This window comes from Scyliorhinus torazame, chromosome 7 (genome assembly GCF_047496885.1).
Source record: "Scyliorhinus torazame isolate Kashiwa2021f chromosome 7, sScyTor2.1, whole genome shotgun sequence".
In the NCBI taxonomy this organism is placed as follows: Eukaryota; Metazoa; Chordata; class Chondrichthyes; order Carcharhiniformes; family Scyliorhinidae; genus Scyliorhinus; species Scyliorhinus torazame.
Genome location: NC_092713.1, coordinates 211,070,246 through 211,078,643, shown reverse-complemented (window position 1 = coordinate 211,078,643; position 8,398 = coordinate 211,070,246). Strand labels below are relative to the sequence as shown.

The 8,398-nt window shown below is 52.9% G+C and overlaps 1 protein-coding gene across 2 annotated transcripts in view; it reads left to right on the top strand.

Annotated features, from left to right (window-relative positions):
• The first annotated feature begins 316 nt into the window (after nt 1-316).
• rab24 (RAB24, member RAS oncogene family) overlaps nt 317-8,398 on the top strand; it is a 43,021-nt gene continuing 34,939 nt past the window's right edge. Inside the window, exon 1 of one of the 2 annotated variants that reach the window (XM_072512048.1) lies at nt 317-427. The gene's annotated coding sequence lies outside the window, so the exon portion shown is untranslated. Of the gene's footprint in view, nt 462-8,398 lie in introns of both variants that reach the window. The other variant, XM_072512047.1, reaches the window with a different exon arrangement.

Here is an 8,398-nt window from a genome sequence, read left to right as displayed (position 1 = left end):
TAATGTAAGCCTACTTGTGACAATAATAGATTATTATTAATTTCTGATTCTTGCACATCGTCCGAGCTGACACCAGGATCAGCTCCTCTCAGGATGTCCCTCGTTACCTCCCGGTTGGAAGGCCCCGCCCCCACATGGCTCCTGGCCCTGCCCACGCGCGTGGCCCCGCCCATCACAGCTCGTCGCGCCCACTCCCCGCGGCGCCGCCCATTCCAGGGGCCCCACCCACTCCCCGCGGCACCGCCCATTCCAGGGGCCCCGCCCACTCACCGCGGCCCCGCCCACTACCTGGAGCTCCGCCCACTCCCCGTGGCCCCGCCCATTCCCCAACCATCCTGACGGGAATCCCATGCGGCGGGATTGCGCAGTTTCCGGCCGTGGCCCCGCCCGCGATGAGGAATCGCCGCTGCCGGGGTTTCGGTTCTGTGTAAGTTCGCTGCTTCCCACCGTCAGCAGGCCAGGTAACAGCATCACATCCCCGCTCTTCTCCAGCACCAGGCCCCATCTCTGCCGCAGGGAAGGTGAACGGTTCTGAAGGTGGTTTGATGGAGAGTTCATTGAGGGGGTTTCAGCTGGTTAAGGGCATCGCTGGGGGAGACTTTGCCTCACACCAGACCCGGGGGTGGGTATGGATACCCCTTGCCCTTCAACCAGCTCAGGGGAAGGGCACAAAGACCCCCCTCCCCATCCCCAAACAACGCCACTCAATTCCTGGGAACGCCACTGAAAACCCCGGGGAGGGTACGGAGACCCCCCTCTCCCAACTGTCCCCGGGGAGGGTACTGAGACCCCTCTCTCCCAACTGTCCCCGGGGAGGGTACGGAGACCCCCCTCTCCCAACTGTCCCCGGGGAGGGTACTGAGACCCCCCTCTCCCAACTGTCCCCGGGGAGGGTACGGAGACCCCCCTCTCCCAACTGTCCCCGGGGAGGGTACGGAGACCCCCCTCTCCCAACTGTCCCCGGGGAGGGTACGGAGACCCCTCTCTCCCAACTGTCCCCGGGGAGGGTACTGAGACCCCTCTCTCCCAACTGTCCCCGGGGAGGGTACGGAGACCCCCCTCTCCCAACTGTCCCCGGGGAGGGTAGTGAGACCCCTCTCTCCCAACTGTCCCCGGGGAGGGTACGGAGACCCCCCTCTCCCAACTGTCCCCGGGGAGGGTAGTGAGACCCCTCTCTCCCAACTGTCCCCGGGGAGGGTACTGAGACCCCCCTCTCCCAACTGTCCCTGGGGAGGGTACGGAGACCCCTCTCTCCCAACTGTCCCCGGGGAGGGTACGGAGACCCCCCTCTCCCAACTGTCCCCGGGGAGGGTACTGAGACCCCTCTCTCCCAACTGTCCCCGGGGAGGGTACTGAGACCCCCCTCTCCCAACTGTCCCCGGGGAGGGTACTGAGACCCCTCTCTCCCAACTGTCCCCGGGGAGGGTACTGAGACCCCCCTCTCCCAACTGTCCCCGGGGAGGGTACTGAGACCCCCCTCTCCCAACTGTCCCCGGGGAGGGTACGGAGACCCCCTTCTCCCAACTGTCCCCGGGGAGGGTACTGAGACCCCCCTCTCCCAACTGTCCCCGGGGAGGGTACTGAGACCCCCCTCTCCCAACTGTCCCTGGGGAGGGTACTGAGACCCCCCTCTCCCAACTGTCCCCGGGGAGGGTACTGAGACCCCCCTCTCCCAACTGTCCCCGGGGAGGGTACTGAGACCCCTCTCTCCCAACTGTCCCCGGGGAGGGTACTGAGACCCCCCTCTCCCAACTGTCCCCGGGGAGGGTACTGAGACCCCCCTCTCCCAACTGTCCCCGGGGAGGGTACGGAGACCCCTCTCTCCCAACTGTCCCCGGGGAGGGTACGGAGACCCCTCTCTCCCAACTGTCCCCGGGGAGGGTACGGAGACCCCTCTCTCCCAACTGTCCCCGGGGAGGGTACGGAGACCCCTCTCTCCCAACTGTCCCCAGGAGGGTACGGAGACCCCTCTCTCCCAACTGTCCCCGGGGAGGGTACAGAGACCCCCCTCTCCCAACTGTCCCCAGGAGGGTACGGAGACCCCCCTCTCCCAACTGTCCCCGGGGAAGGTACGGAGACCCCTCTCTCCCAACTGTCCCCGGGGAGGGTACGGAGACCCCCCTCTCCCAACTGTCCCCAGGAGGGTACGGTGACCCCCCTCTCCCAACTGTCCCCGGGGAGGGTACGGAGACCCCTCTCTCCCAACTGTCCCCGGGGAGGGTACGGAGACCCCCCTCTCCCAACTGTCCCCGGGGAGGGTACGGAGACCCCCCTCTCCCAACTGTCCCCGGGGAGGGTACGGAGACCCCTCTCTCCCAACTGTCCCTAGGAGGGTACAGAGACCCCTCTCTCCCAACTGTCCCCGGGGAGGGTACGGAGACCCCTCTCTCCCAACTGTCCCTAGGAGGGTACGGAGACCCCCCTCTCCCAACTGTCCCTGGACAGAGTACTGAGACCCCTCTCCCACCTGTCCCCGGGGAGGGTACTGAGACCCCTCTCTCCCAACTGTTCCTGGGGAGGGTACGGAGACCCCTCTCTCCCAACTGCCCCTGGGGAGGGTACTGAGACCCCTCTCTCCCAACTGTTCCTGGGGAAGGTTCGGAGACACCTCTCTCCCAACTGTCCCCAGGAGGGTACGGAGACCCCTCTCCCAACCGTCCCCGAGAAGGGTACTGAGACCCCCCCTCTCCCAACTGTTCCTGGGGAGGGTACGGAGACCCCTCTCTCCCAACTGTCCCCAGGAGGGTACTGAGACCCCTCTCTCCCAACTGTCCCTGGGGAGGGTACTGAGACCCCTCTCTCCCAACTGTTCCTGGGGAGGGTACGGAGACCCCTCTCTCCCAACTGTCCCCAAGAGGGTACGGAGACCCCTCTCTCCCAACTGTCCCCGGGGAGGGTACGGAGACCCCTCTCTTCCCAACTGTCCCCAGGAGGGTACTGAGACCCCTCTCTCCCAACTGTTCCTGGGGAGGGTACGGAGACCCCTCTCTCCCAACTATCCCCAGGAGGGTACGGAGACCCCTCTCTCCCAACTGTCCCCGGGGAGGGTACGGAGACCTCTCTCTCCCAACTGTCCCCAGGAGGGTACTGAGACCCCTCTCTCCCAACTGTTCCTGGGGAGGGTACGGAGACCTCTCTCTCCCAACTATCCCCGGCGTAGGTACGGAGACCCCTCTCTCCCAACTGTCCCCGGGGAGGGTACTGAGACCCCTCTCTCCCAACTGTCCCCGGTAGGGTACTGAGACCCCCCTCTCTCAACTGTCCCCGGGGAGGGTACTGAGACCCCTCTCTCCCAACTGTTCCTGGGGAGGGTACGGAGACCCCTCTCTCCCAACTATCCCCGGCGTGGGTACAGAGACCCCTCTCTCCCAACCGTCCCCGAGAAGGGTACTGAGACCCCCTTCTCCCAACTGTCCCCGGGGAGGGTACGGAGACCCCTCTCTCCCAACTGTCCCTGGACAGGGTACTGAGACCCCTCTCTCCCAACTGTTCCTGGGGAGAGTACGGAAACCCCTCTCTCCCAACTATCCCCGGCGAGGGTACGGAGACCCCTCTCTCCCAACCGTCCCCGAGAAGGGTACTGAGACCCCCCTCTCCCAACTGTCCCCGGCGAGGGTACGGAGACCCCCCTCTCCCGACTGTCCCCGGGGAGGGTACTGAGACCCCCCTCTCCCAACTGTCCCCGGGGAGGGTACTGAGACCCCCCTCTCCCAACTGTCCCCGGGGAGGGTACGGAGACCCCTCTCTCCCAACTGTCCCAGGACAGGGTACTGAGACCCCTCTCTCCCAACTATCCCCGGCGATGGTACGGAAACCCCTCTCTCCCAACTGTCCCCGGAGAGGGTACTGAGACCCCTCTCTCCCAACCGTCCCCGGGGAGGGTATGGAGACCCCTCTCTCCCAACCGTCCCCGGGGAGGGTACTGAGACCCCTCTCTCCCAACTGTCCCTGGGGAGGGTACTGAGACCCCTCTCCCAGTCGTCCCTGGGGAGGCTATGGAGACCCCTTTCTTCCACACTGTCCTTGGGGAGGATGCGGAGACCCCTCCCCAACTGTCCCCAGGGAGGATGTGGAAACCACTCCCAACTGCCCCCGGGGAGGTTGCAGAGACCTCTCTGTCCCGACTGTCCTCCGGGAGGGTGCAGAGACTCCTTTGTCCCGACTGCCCCGAGGCAGAGTGCGGAGACTCTACTCTCCCAACCGTCCCCGGGGAGGATGGGAGACAATGATGGACCATGTACTTCCACATTGGGCAGGTATTCTAATTGGCAGGATGGGATGAGTGGTGACTCTCAGGGATCAGCATTGGGGCAGCCATATTACTATATTAATCAATAACTGAGATGATAGGTTTAAAAGTCACAAATACAAATTTTCTGATGGCACAAAGAAAAGTTGCATTGTTCGTAATGTAGATTGGAGCATAAAGTTACAAAGAGATATTACTAGGTTAAATGAATGAGCATATGTGTGGCAAACGGATTTCAATGTAGGCAAGTGTGAGGGCATCTCCCTTGGACCTAAACAGGATAGAATGGAGTACTTTCTAAATGGTGATGGCTAGAAATAGCGGAAGTCCAAAGAGAATTGAGTCTATGTACAGAGATCATTAAAATAGTATGACCAGGTGCAGAAAATCATTTTTAATAATCTTTATTAGTGTCACAAGTAAGCTTACATTAACACTGAGTGAAGTTACTGTGAAAATCATAAAAGACCAATGTAATGCTGGCCTTTGTATCTAGAGGAGCTAGAAATCATGGTTCAGCTATACAAAGCCCTGGTTAGATCACACCTTCAGTACGACGAGCATTTCTGGATATTGCGCCTGAGGAAGAATAAACTGGCCTTTGAGAGAGTGCAGTGCAGATTTACCAGCATGTCACTTGCACTCCTAGGGTTAAATTGCAATGAGATATTAAACAAACAAATTGTTCTGCCTGGAATTTAGAAAGTTAAGGGGTGATCTGATTTACGCTTTCAGTATATTAAGAGGACAGATAGGTTAGATAGAAAGTATTTCTGCTGATTGAGGAGTTTAGCAGTAGGGGCATTGTCTAGAAGTTAGAGCTTCCAAGAGTAAAATTAGGAAACATTTCTCCACAATGTCAGGTGGATGTACCTTTAAGAACTGGGTGTTTATTAAATAGCTGCAGTGATGTCAGTGTGTGGGTGGATCTGGGCTGTCTGTCTTTCACTTTCGTTTTTGAGCTGGCAGATGCAGTGTGTTTTTGGTTTCGTTTTCAGAGGTGGATAGCTGCATTCAAAGCAAGCAGCTGTGTAACGATCTCTCTACAAGCTAAAGAATGTCTCTAGATCATTGATTTCAAAGTAATACCTGTTTCTGTAGAGCATTTAAACCTGCTGTCTTTATTTTAAAAGGATTTAACTTGTGGATGTTGTTTGGGAAGTTATTCAGGGTTATCTATAAAGTATTGTATCTGTGGAGTTACATGTGTTGGTAGTTGATAAACTGTTTACTGTGCGTTTATAAAATGTTAACTGGATTCATAGAATAAACATTGTTTTGTTTCAAACGTACTTTAGCTCTCTATTGCACCACACCTGTAAAGTGGGCCCTTGTGCTTCCCATAACCAAAATCTATTTAAAGTTGTGGGTCAGGTGAATTCCATGATACACTTTGGGGTTCTCTAAACCCTGGCCCGTAATAACAAAGGTTGGTCGAGGTTTGGAACTCTCTTCCACAAACTGCATCTGATGCTAAATCGAATCTGCGATTGATAGATTTTTGTTAACCAAGGGCATTGAGAGATGTGGGGCAAAGTTGGGTAAATGGACTTGGACTGTCGATCAGTATTTGAATGACTGAAAAGGGAAGCTAAATGGCGTACTTCTGTACATACATAATATTGGTTGTGTGCTTTCTATATGGCTGCTGAAGGTTGGAAGTGTAATCTTACCATAGGGCTATAGTAACTAATTGTTGCTGTAGACTATGAAACAATGATGTTAATTAGTATTGTGTGCTGCTTTCCCACGTGGCTGAGGGAAAGCCAACCGACAAGTCAGAGCTTTTAATATTTTAAAATTTCTGTATTGGTATGCATGCAATGGAAAATTATATTCTCTAAGCATTATCCTTCCATAAATAAGAACAACCAGAGGTTTGGGTTACGGTGTGGAAGAGAAATATTTGAGTAGTAATGCTTATAGGATTAGCAACAATCCTATTAATAGCCCTGCCCTAAATAATTACCCTTTTCAGGCAGTACAGATTAAAGAAGTTTCAAATCTCTGTTGACAGAAAGTTGTTCCCTGACTTGAGAATCTCACATTACAACAAATAAAATTCCAAATGTAAACAGGCCTCGGCCTATCTCAGAACTCCCTCTGTAACAGCACTGTGGCAGTGTCTTCACCACCTGGGCTGTAATGGTTCAGGTATACAGCTCACTACCACCATCTCAAGGGCAACTAAGGATCGGCAATAAATGCTGGCCTTGCCCGTGACGCCCACATCCCGTGAATGAATCAAAGTTGAGAGTCACAGTCATCCACTACAGGTAGCAGAGTGAAAGTTGTAATGTGGAAGAGGAGGAATTGGGAAATAAATGTTATTACAGTTCCAGAGGACCATAGGCTGTTCTCCCCTTTGAGAGGAAGCTGACTGGTGGTGATTTAATCTGAGGGTCACCACACCTCAGGCGTGGGGTGTGATTCATGGATAACCTCAGCCAGTGCAGGAATTGAACCTGCTTTTGGCACCTCTCACATCACGAACCAGTCATCCAGCTAACTGAGCTGATCAACCCTGGGGAAGACTAAAGAATCTCAGATTTTGAGGGAATGAAATTTATTTTGTGAAATATGACGACAATAGCAAATGCAAGATTCATTTTTAAATTTCCAATTTTTTGTTCCAATGTCCAGAGATGATCAAAAATTCTCTTTCCCCAACTAAATAAGCTGGAACAGGCGGCCAGGTCTGACCGTTACCCCTGTGGTACTGTTATGCTGCATGGACAAATGTCTTCAGCTGTAACAAAGTCTTCTTCATTTCTGTGGAACATTCCACCGTTTATGACCAGGGTATAGAAATGTGCATTAACTGAGTAAATGTATGATATGGCAGTGTGGGGAGACTCCAAATAATGTTTCATTAGCTATACCCGAAATACAGGGGCTGCTATTCAATGTCTGTGCTAACCAGGCTAGCATTTGGATCAGGAATCCGAGATTGTTGTCTTGGTTCAAATAGTAAATAATGTGTTTACATTCGAAGTGACTTCTTACCTCCAGGTAAGTTGCCTCTTTCCCAATACAGCTTCCAAGTTCCCCATCCCATTGGGGGTGGATGGATCTGACTGTGCCTACTAATTTTCCCCGTGTGCAGGCCAATTTACAGTCTCGCCACAATGAGCATTTGGGCAATTTTCCGTAATAATGTAAGGCACTTATTCAAGGTACTACTCTGCTTACAGTCATTTTAAACTGCTGCATTCTGTATCTTCTGAAAGGTTCTGTTATTTAGGGCAGGGGATATTATTAGGAATTATTACTGACTGTATGATGTGCTCCTTATGACATTTATTGTGCAATATCAGGGAGGCACAGGATACTTGCATAGTTTGATGGAAGGGCTGATAATAGTGCACAGTTTCAAAATCATCTGTATTGTAAAACATTTTTTGTTGTAACTTTCATTTTCCCTCAACCTCACTGAGAATACAATATTGTGCAATGGTTGTGGATTGTAACCACTGACATCCAGGGCTAAACGTAAAGTTCAGTAAAAGTGACACAAGTTATATAATCGGGTCAGCAACTATATCTCAACATTTTTGAGAACAATTGCTGTCAACAGAAATCTGTTCGGTGCATTAGACCTTTTGTTTATCAGTTTGTTTATGCTAAAGGGTCAGAGGTTAATGTTTAACATCAAAGAGATTCTTTAAATGGTTTTAAAATGATCTTGTGTGGCAACAGCCCTTTGGTTGTGTAAGATGGGTTTCTAACTTGCGCTGAACTCGCTAGCCCTGATTGCAGGGGTGGTACTTTCTCAATGTCGGTGCTGGTTTGTAATTGCAGGCTGTGTATCTGGTGGGTTGCTACTTGTCATCAGGCTGTGACTGCAAGGAATTTATAATCACAGTCAGATTCCATAGTTATGGCTGTAGGTTTGAGTCCCAATCTCGGTCAGGCAGTGTCATTGATTGTAGAATATTAGATTCCAGTCTTAATCATGCTCTTCAGCTGTGATCGTGTTGGGTGGCATCTCAGAGTGTTTGCAGTCTCGATGTTGTGGAATTTTCTTTCTCAAATTTTGAATGTACCGAACGTTCAAAATGTATAGTGACTGCTGCAGACGTGTTTCTGTCAAACTTATTGCTGGTAATAAAAGGGCAGCATGGGGAAACAGTGGTTAGCACTGCTGCC